The sequence below is a fragment of the Sapajus apella genome, unplaced genomic scaffold (genome assembly GCF_009761245.1).
Source record: "Sapajus apella isolate SASKATOON/1434 unplaced genomic scaffold, GSC_monkey_1.0 scaffold112, whole genome shotgun sequence".
In the NCBI taxonomy this organism is placed as follows: Eukaryota; Metazoa; Chordata; class Mammalia; order Primates; family Cebidae; genus Sapajus; species Sapajus apella.
In genome coordinates this window covers 5,594,491-5,604,293 of record NW_022437052.1, presented here as the reverse complement: position 1 = coordinate 5,604,293, position 9,803 = coordinate 5,594,491, and the positions used below count along the sequence as shown (strand labels likewise).

Here is a 9,803-nt window from a genome sequence, read left to right as displayed (position 1 = left end):
GATTGTCAAAGATCGGATGGTTGTAGATATTTTGTGTTGCCTCTGAGGCCTGTCTTCTGTTCCATTGGTCTATATCTCTGTTTTTGTACCAGTACCATGCTGTTTTGATTTCTGTAGCCTTGTAGTATAGTTTGAAGTCTGGTAGTGTGATGCCTCCCACTTTGTTCTTTTTGCTTAGAATTGACTTGGCTATACGGGCTCTCTTTTCATTCCATATGAAGGTTAACATGGTTTCTTCCAGTTCTGTGAAGAAGGTCATTGGTAGCTTGATGGGGATAGTGTTGAATCTGTACATTACTTTGAGCAGTATGGCCATTTTCATGATACTGATTCTTCCTAACCATTAGCATGGAATGTTTCCACATCTGTTTGAGTCCTCTCTTATTTCGTTGAGCAGTGGTTTGTAGTTCTCCTTGAAGAGGTCCTTTACGTTCATTGTTATTTGTATTCCGAGTTATTTTATTCTCTTTATAGCAATTACAAATGGCAGTTCATTTTTGATTTGGCTCTCTTTAAGTCTGTTGATGTATAAGAATGCTTGTAATTTTTGCACATTGATTTTGTATCCTGAGACTTTGCTGAAGTTGCTTATCAGTTTTGGGCTGAAACAATGGGGTCTTTTAGGTATACAATCATGTCGTCTGCAAATGGAGACAATTTGACTTCCTCCTTTCCTATCTGAATACCTTTTATTTCTTTTCTTGCCTGATTGCTCTGGCTAGAACTTCCAGTACTATATTGAATAGGAGTGGTGAGAGAGGGCATCCATGTCTAGTGCCAGATTTCAAAGGGAATGATTCCAGTTTTTGCCCATTCAGTATGATATTGGCTGTTGGTTTGTCATAACTAGCTTTTATTATTTTGAGATACGTTCCATCAATACCTAGTTTATTAAGGGTTTTTAGCATAAAGGGCTGTTGAATTTTGTCAAAGGCCGTCTCTGCATCAGTTGAGATAATCATGTAGTTTTTGTCTTTGGTTCTGTTTATGTGGTGAATTACATTTATAGACTTGTGTAGGTTGAACCAGCCTTGCATCCCCGGGATGAAGCCTACTTGATCATGGTGGATAAGCTTTTTGATGTGCTGTTGCAATCGGCTTGTCAGTATTTTATTGAAGATTTTTGCATCTATGTTCATCATAGATATTGGCCTGAAGTTTTCTTTTCTTGTTGAGTCTCTGCCGGGTTTTGGTATCAGGATGATACTGGCCTCATAAAATGATTTTGGAAGGATTCCCTCTTTTTGTGTTATTTGGAATAGTTTCAGACGGAATGGTACCAGCTTCTTTTTGTATGTCTGGTAGAATTCGGGTGTGAACTCATCTGAACCTGGGCTTTTCTTGGGTGGTAGGCTCTTAATTGCTGCTTCAACTTCAGACATGGTTATTGGCCTATTCAGGGTTTTGACTTCTTCCTGGTTTAGGTGGGAGGAGGAAGTGTCCAGGAATGTATGCATTTCTTCCAGGTTTACTAGTTTGTGTGCATAGAGTTGTTTGTAATAATCTCTGATGATGGTTTGAATATCTGTGGAATCTGTGGTGATATCCATTTTATCTTTTTTTATTGCATCTATTTGATTATTCTCTCTTTTCTTTTTTGTTAATCTGGCTAGTGGTCTATTTTGTTGATCTTTTCAAAAAACCAACTTCTGGATTTATTGAATTTTAGAAGGGTTTTTTTTTTTGTTTCTCTATCTCCTTCAGTTCTGATCTGATCTTAGTTATTTCTTGTCTTCTGCTAGGTTTTGAGTTTTTTTTTTTTTTTTATCTTGCTCCTCTAGGTCTTTCAAATTTGATGCTAGGGTATCAATATTCTATCTCTCCTTGCTTCTCATCTGGGCACTTTTTGCTATATATTTTCCTCTAGATACTGCTTTAAATGTGTCCCAGAGATTCCAGTATGTTGTCTCTTTGTTCTCATTGCTTTCGAAGAACATCTTTACTTCTGCCTTCATTTCATTGCTTATCCAGTCAACATTCAAGAGCCAGTTGTTCAGTTTCCATGAAGATGTGGAGTTTTGAGTTAGTTTCTGCATTCCAAGTTCTAACTTAATTGCACTGTGTTCTGAGAGACTGTTTGTTATGATTTCCATTCTTTTGCATTTGCTGAGGAGTGATTTGCTTCCAATTATGTGGTCAATTTTAGAGTAGGTGTGATATGGTGCTTAGAAGAATGTATATTCTGTGGATTTGGGGTGGAGAGTTCTGTAAATGTCTATTAGGTTTGCTTGTTCCAGGTCTGAGTTCAAGTCCTGGATATCCTTGTTAATTTTCTGTCTGGTTGATCTGTCTAATATTGACAGTGGGGTGTTAAAGTCTCCCACTATTATTGTGTGGGAGTCTAAGTCTCTTTGTAAGTCATTAAGAACTTGCCTTACGTATCTGGGTGTTCCTGAATTTGGTGTGTATATTTTTAGGATCATTAGCTCTTCTTGTTGCATTGATCCTTTACCATTATGTAATATCCTTCTTTGTCTATTTTGATCTTTGTTGGTTTAATGTCTATTTTGTCAGAGATGAGAATTGCAACTCCTGCTTTTTTTGCTCTCCATTTGCTTGGTAAAATTCCTCCATCCCTTTATTTTGAGCCTTTGGGTCTCCTTGCATGTGAGATGGGTTTCCTGGATACAGCTTACCAATGGGTTTTGGCCTTTTATCCAATTTCCTAGTCTGTGTCTTTTGATTGGGGCATTTAGTCAATTTACATTTAGAGTTAATATTGTTATGTGTGAATTTGATATTGCCATTTTGATGCTATCTGGCTGTTTTTCCTGTTAGTTTATGCAGATTCTTCATCGTGTTGATGCTCTTTACCATTTGGTATGTTTTTGGAGTGGCTGGTACTGGTTGTTCCTTTCTTTGTGCAAAGTCTCTTTCAGGAGCTCTTGTAAAGCAGGCTTGGTGATGATGAAATCTCTGAGTACTTGCTTGTTAGCAAAACATTTTATTTTTCCTTCACTTATGAAGCTTAGTTTGGTCGGATGTGTGATTCTGGGTTGAAAGTCTTTTCTTTAAGGATGTTGAATATTGGCTCCCACTCTCTTCTGGCCTATAGGGTTTATGCTGAGAGATCTGCTGTGAGTCTGATGGGCTTCCCTTTGTGGGTAACCCGACCTTTCTCTCTGGCTGCCCTTAGCATTTTTTTTTTTTTTTTTCATTTCAACCCTGGTGAATCTGATGATTATGTGCCTTGGGGTTGCTCTTCTTGAGGAATATCTTTGTGATGTTCTCTGTATTTCCTGGACTTGAATATTGGCCTGCCTTGTTAGGTTGGGGAAGGTTTCCTGGATAGTATTCTGAAGAGTGTTTTCTAGCTTGGGTTCATTCTCTTCATCACATTCAGGTATTCCTATCAAACGTAGATTAGGTCTTTTCACATAGTCCCACATTTCTTGGAGACTTTGTTCTTTCCCTTTTACACTTTTTTCTCTGTTCTTGCCTTCTTGTTTTATGTCATTGAGTTGATCTTCGACCTCTGATATCCTTTCTTCTGCTTGGTCAATTCAGCTGTTGAAACATGCGCATGCTTCACGAGGTTCTTGTGTTGTGTTTCTCAGCTCCATCAATTCACTTATATTCCTCTCTATGTTGTCCATTCTCTTTAGCATTTCATCAAATCTTTTTTCCTGGTTCTTAGTTTCTTTGCTTTGGGTTAGAACGTGTTCTTTTATCTCACAGAAGTTTCTTATTACCCACCTTCTGAAGTCTGATTCTGTCATTTCATCACACTTATTCTTCATCCAGCCTTGTTCGTTTGCTGGTGAGGAGTGGTGATCCCTTGCAGGAGTAGAGGTGTTCTGTTTTCGGGTGTTTTTATCCTTTTTGCCCTGGTTTCTTCCCATCTTTGTGGATTTATCCACCTGTTGTCTTTGTAGTTGCTCACATTCAGATTGGGCCTCTGGGTGAACTTCCAGTTTGTGGATAATGAAGTTATTTCTGTTTCTTAGTTTTCCTTTTAACAGTCTGGTCCCTCTGCTGTAGGACTGCTGAGGTCCACTCCAGGTCCTGCTTGCCTGGGGATCACCTGCAGCAGCTGCAGAAGGGTAAGGGTTGCTATCAGTTTCTTCTTCTGTTATCTGTGTCCCAGAAGGATACCTGCCAAATGTCAGTCTGTTCTCTACTTTATGAGGTGACTCTTTGGAAATATGGGGGCCAGGGAGCTGCTTGAGGAGTCTGTCTGTCCTTTATTGGAGCTCAAGTGCTGAGCTTTGAGCTCCATTGTTCATTCAGAGTTGCTGGGCAGGTACATTTAGGTCTGCTGCAGCAGAACTCATAAACTCCTCTTTTTTTTGCCCAGGTGCTCTGTCCCAGGGAGTTAGGGCTTTATTTATGAGTTTCCATTGTGCTGCTGCCTTTTATTTTCAAGGCTGCCCTGCCCAGCAAGAAGGCAGCCTAGTCACTGTCTGCCTGCAGTGGCTTTGCTGAGCTGCTGTGTGCTCCACCCAGCTGCCATGTGATCTTCCTTGCAGTCCTGTTTATATTGGTGTAGTTAGAACTGCCTCGGCAATGGTGTCCCACCTGTGTAATGGGAGACTCTCTCTGTAATGGCAGGTTGCCTTGGCAATAGTGGGCTGCCTCAGTGATGGCAGACTACCTCTGTAGTGGTGGAGTGTCTCGGTAATGGCGGACTCCCCTCCGCCACAGAGCTGGACCATCCCAGGTTCAGCTGTGCTTGCTGCGAAACTCTCAACCCAGAGCATTTTCAATTGCTGTTTTGTGTGTGTGTGTGTGGGTGTGGGTGTGGGTCCAGCCGAGCCTCATCACCTGACTCTCTGACTCAGAGTGGTTTTTTTGTTGTTGTTGTTGAATGGTCGACTCTCTCCCAGGTGTTCCAGTCACCTGTTGAAAAGGCGCTGGGGATCTGTGTGATTTTCCATGTGGTGACTCACTGCGCCAGTTGAAACAGCAGCGCTGAGATTCATGGCAGTTTTTTTGTCCAGGAATCTCCTGGCCTGGCTCCCTGTTTCAGTTCCTTTTTAAATCAGATGAATGGGTGATCTGCCTTCTTGGGTCTCCAATCGCCAGCTAAAAGGGCACCCAGACCAGTGTATTTTGTACAGAGGACCATCGCACCAGGGCGCTGGCAAAGCAGCCCCTCCGGCCAAAACAGCCATGCTGGCGACCCATGGGACTCCTCTGCCTGGGAATCTCCTGGTCTGTGGGCAATAAAAATCCGTCTGGAAATGTGGCGTCCACTTACCTTCTGCACTTTCACTGGGAACTGCAATCCTGAGCTGTTCGTAGTTGGCCATCTTGGGTTGTCCCAATACCACCTTTTTTAAAAAAAAATAAGTTTTTCTTAGCTTACTAAAGCAATTAAACATCAGGATTAAAACAGCAGCATTAGATAATGAGAAGTAAAATGGGAATACTTGTAACACAGCAATGCTTTTTATTTTGAAGATACAGGGCCTTGCTTTGTCACCCAGGCTAGAGTGCAGTGGCATGATCATAGTTCAGTGCAGCCTTAATCTCCTAGGCACAAATGATCTTCTCACAACAGTCTTCCATGTAGCTAGGGATACAAGGGCTCACCACCACATCTGATAATTTTTAGAATATTTTTTTGTAGAGATGAGGTCTCTCTCTATGTTGCCCATGTTGGTCTCAAACTTCTGACCACAAGAAATCTTCCTGCCTTAGCCTCCAAAAATGTCAGGATTACAGCCATGGGCCAGCATATCTAGCCCAGAAATGTTTCTAAAAGTCTGAAAAAAAAGTTAAATGCTATTAAGAAATGTATAAAAAGAAAAACATATACTGTGGTATGTGAAATGTCACAGTTCAGTCATGGTCACTACATTATTGATTAAAATGTCAAACAGTTCAAGCAAGTCTGAGAACTGAGAGGGAAGTACAGAATTGGTTTGGAAGCCAGAATTAGGATTGTCAGAGCTGGGAAAACAGAAGCAAGGCAAGAATGTGCACAGGACTGGGGCACACAGCAGCTCTGTGTTATGGCGTGAGTCCTCTTATATGGCAGGCCAGCTCTAGGCCAGCAGATGAGAATCACCTGATGGCTGGAAAGAGTGTATTAAAGTAAAATCTCAGACCATGCATCATAACTGAGAGACTTTAAATGTTTGCCTTATGGGTCATAAAATTAATAAAAGTGAAAACATAGGGATAATAGAGTAGGTCAGTAAATTCGGTAAGCCATCTGCCACCTCTCCACAGCATCAATCTTCCCAAAGAAATATTGGGGCAGCAGGATTTGACAAAGCTTGTGAGAAGAGCTCTCAGTTTGGGGTCCAGGGCATCTAGAGGACTCAGGTGTTCAGGGATCTCTATCTCCAAGGAACCAACTACATTCTTACCTCAGATCTATCACTCTTTGCTGTGGTAACTCTGGGCAACTCACTCAAAATGTCTGAGTTTTAATTCACTGAATTGGAAAATACGAGTTGTGTAGCCCATTCCCTGCCTCTCCCTTGGGGCTGATGTAGGGATTCAAGGAAATCACAGATCTCTGTCATGAGCTGGAAATCCTATGCCCATGGAAACTGTGAAGCCACTTTCCATCCCCCCCTGCACAGGAGACATGCAATCTCCCTCTCTGTAGTCAACCACTACCAAGTATCTGGATTATTTTTCCAGACATTGAATGATTGAACACTTTAGGGCATTTACAAACAATGAGTCTTTCTAAGTCTTTATCTTCATTTCATCTTTTTGGCGTTATAGACCTTTGTAGGTCTATAGCATAGATCTGCTAACGTTTCCACATCTCAGAATAGGGAACTGAGGCACAGATGGGTTCATATCCCTCTCCCAGGTATGTGCAGATTCTAAGTAGGATTTGAACCCAGCCTATTCTTGGTAACTTGGATCTTCTGCTTTTCTATATTGTCTCATCTGAATAAAGGTATCTGCCTGCACAAAGAAATCTTCCTAGAATCCAGGTGTAATTCAGGTAGAGTTGAAAAACAGTCGGTGAAAACTAGGATCAAAACTCTAATCTGTGAATAAGTTTTTACTAAATTCTCTGTGGTCCTCTGTCAGCAAGATGTCAAGCACTGTCTTTATTATAATACATTTTCCTGAATCTGTAAGAAGCCTGCTCTACCCTTCAGGTTTGGCTGGCCACACCAAGCGCTTGGCAGAAAGAATATGGAGGTGTAAGAAAATTTGTCTCATTGAAATGAAGGTAGGGTGAAAACTATATCATTAAGTTTATTTAAACAAATAATTTCAGTTTACTCATCCAGTGTCCCATATTAGAGAAACTCAGTAAATACTATGTCATGTTCTTCATTTATTTTGTTTGTGCCAATTTAAATGCATTAAAGCAATGATAGTTGATGCAACTACACAAGTAAAGTTACATTGACAACTTAGGGTTCAGTTCTTTTTTTTTTTTTTTTTTGTGAAAAGGTCTCATTTTGTCAGCCAGGAGTGTATTGATGCAATCGCAGCTCATTGCAATCTTGACCTCCCCATGTTCAAGTGATCCTTTTACCTGAGCCTCCCAAGCAGATGGTTGTAATGCACATGCCTTTATATCAGGCTACTTTTTTAAAATTTTTCTTTATTTGTAGGGATGGGTTTCCCAGGCTTGGTTCACATTTGATAGTAAAGGACATCTCAAATGTTTAGACACTTGCTTTCAGTTTGAGCAATTATGAGTGCAGCAATTATAAACCTTCTTGTGTCTTGTTTGGAAACATAGTTTTAAAAATGTAACTAAGGAAATACTAAAATTATGAATACTTGCTTGTATGGTAAGTCTACATGTTTCTTTTTAAGAATGTTTGTAGACTTTACTGGTGAAATCATTTGAAGGTAGTCGTTTTGTTTTATTGAAAAGGTATTAATTATTGATTCAACTTCTAAAATAAATATAGGCCTATTCAGATGATTCATTTATCCTGAGAAGACTTTTAGCCTTCAAAAATAGACCCAAAAAATTAGTTCATTTCATACAATATAACCAAACGTGAGCACAGATGTGTTCAAAATATTCCTTTTTATTATTTTTTGATTTCACCCCTCTTGAACTGATATTATTAGTATATTGTGACTTCCTTCTTTCCTTTGTGGTTAGATGAGGTAGAGGTTTAGCAATGTCACTGATCTTTTCAAAGAACTGGCTTTTGGTTTTGTTGAATTTCTCTGATGATTTCCTGTGTTTTATTCCATTAATTTCTGCAGTCATTAATTATTTTTCCTCTATTTTCCATTACACTGCTGTTTTTCTTTCATTGCCCAAGGTGGCAGCTAGATTATGAATTTAGATTTTTCTCATTACTGACACAGCATCATGAATGTAACTCATTGAATGTAATCTCACTAAAATGTACACTTAATAATTAAAATAATAAATATGTATGTTTTACTACAATTTTAAAATACACAAGAATAGATGATAAATGTAGTAGCAGGATATGTAAATCCATAGAAGTTAAATAATCCTGTAACATTTCATAAAATGTGAGGATTTGCCTGGACTTTCACATGGGCAGGAGATGTGATGAGAAGCTCTCGCTGAACCATAGAGTGCCTTTCTGTATTAACCGTTCTTAGACTATTTCACATTGATGAGGTTGCCCTAGCTAGAAAGCCAAGGCTCTTTCATTTCTTTCTTTCCCTCTCCTTTTCCTTCCTTCAACACCAAGGAGAATGGTCCAGCAGCCCCTCAGTCCCTGCTTGTCAACTGCCCAACTCCATACATTGCAGCTTTTGTCCACATTGCCCATGGCTCCTTGTGGTATTCCTCAGCATCACCAGTTCACTGACTGTCTCTCTGTGTTCTCCTAGCTCCTGTTCAAGATACAGAGGAGTGTACAACTGAAAGTCTTCAGGAGGAGACATCACCTGACATAGTAAGATGCATTTCTTTGTCTTGAAGAGAAATGTCTTTTTCTGGCACTTCTAGAATATCAAGTGAATGTCATTTTTGACTGCCATAGTGAATCAGGCCTCAGTTATCATGGACTCTAGCTACAGACACTGGAATTTATGATCAACTGAGACCTAATTGATGATGTCAGTCAAAAGATGGCATACTTACAAACTGGTAGTGAGCATATTTCTCAGTAGCAACGTTTTCTTCTTGAAAAATAATTTTGTATTTGGCAGCCAACATGGACTTGCTAAATATTCCATGAAACCCACTGCCTCAGTGGCTCACACCTGTAACCAGGGCAGACAGGGCCAATACAATGAAACCCCATCTCTACTATAAATACAAACATTAGCCAGGCGTGGTGGCGGGCATCTGTAGTCACAGCTACTTGGAATGCTGAGTCAGGAGAATTGCTTGAAACCAGGAAGCTGAGATTGCAGTGAGCAGAGATTGTGCCACTGCACTCCAGTCTGGGGGACAGTGCAAGAATCTGTCCAAAAACAAAGACAAAAACCCACTGCCTTTTTCCAGGCATCCTCTATGCTTTATTTATCAAGTCACTTTATTTATCAGTGACTTGATCACTGTTAGACGTCTGGTTTCCTATTACCACCAAGTGAATAAAAGACCTGTGCAGTCAGGACCGAGTATGATCTGATCCTCATGATGCTTTTTTTTCCCCCTCTTACTGCAGGAAAACTCTACAGGTCAATATCACCACCGTACATATTCTTTTTTTTACACAGGGTTATTGAAATGTAGCTGACAGGCAAACCAATTCACCCATTTAAAGTGGGTGATTCAGGGTTTTTCCTATATTTATAGGCTATTTTACTGTATTTATACACCCATGTTACGATCTAATTTAAAAGCTCTTCATTCCTCCTCAAAGAAACCTCTTTAGTAGACACCCCTCTGTTTTTCCCAACCTTACACCCCTGGTTCTAGGCAGCTGTAA

At 40.1% G+C, this 9,803-nt stretch overlaps 1 long non-coding RNA gene across 1 annotated transcript; it reads right to left on the bottom strand.

The window, feature by feature from the left end:
* Positions 1 to 325: 325 nt before the first annotated feature.
* On the bottom strand, positions 326 to 8,764 carry LOC116537645. Its single transcript, XR_004263235.1, has 3 exons — positions 8,526 to 8,764; positions 5,484 to 5,490; positions 326 to 336 (listed from the first exon to the last, which is right to left on the bottom strand). It is a non-coding gene; the product is annotated as an uncharacterized LOC116537645 (long non-coding RNA).
* Between the last annotated feature and the right edge of the window lie 1,039 nt (positions 8,765 to 9,803).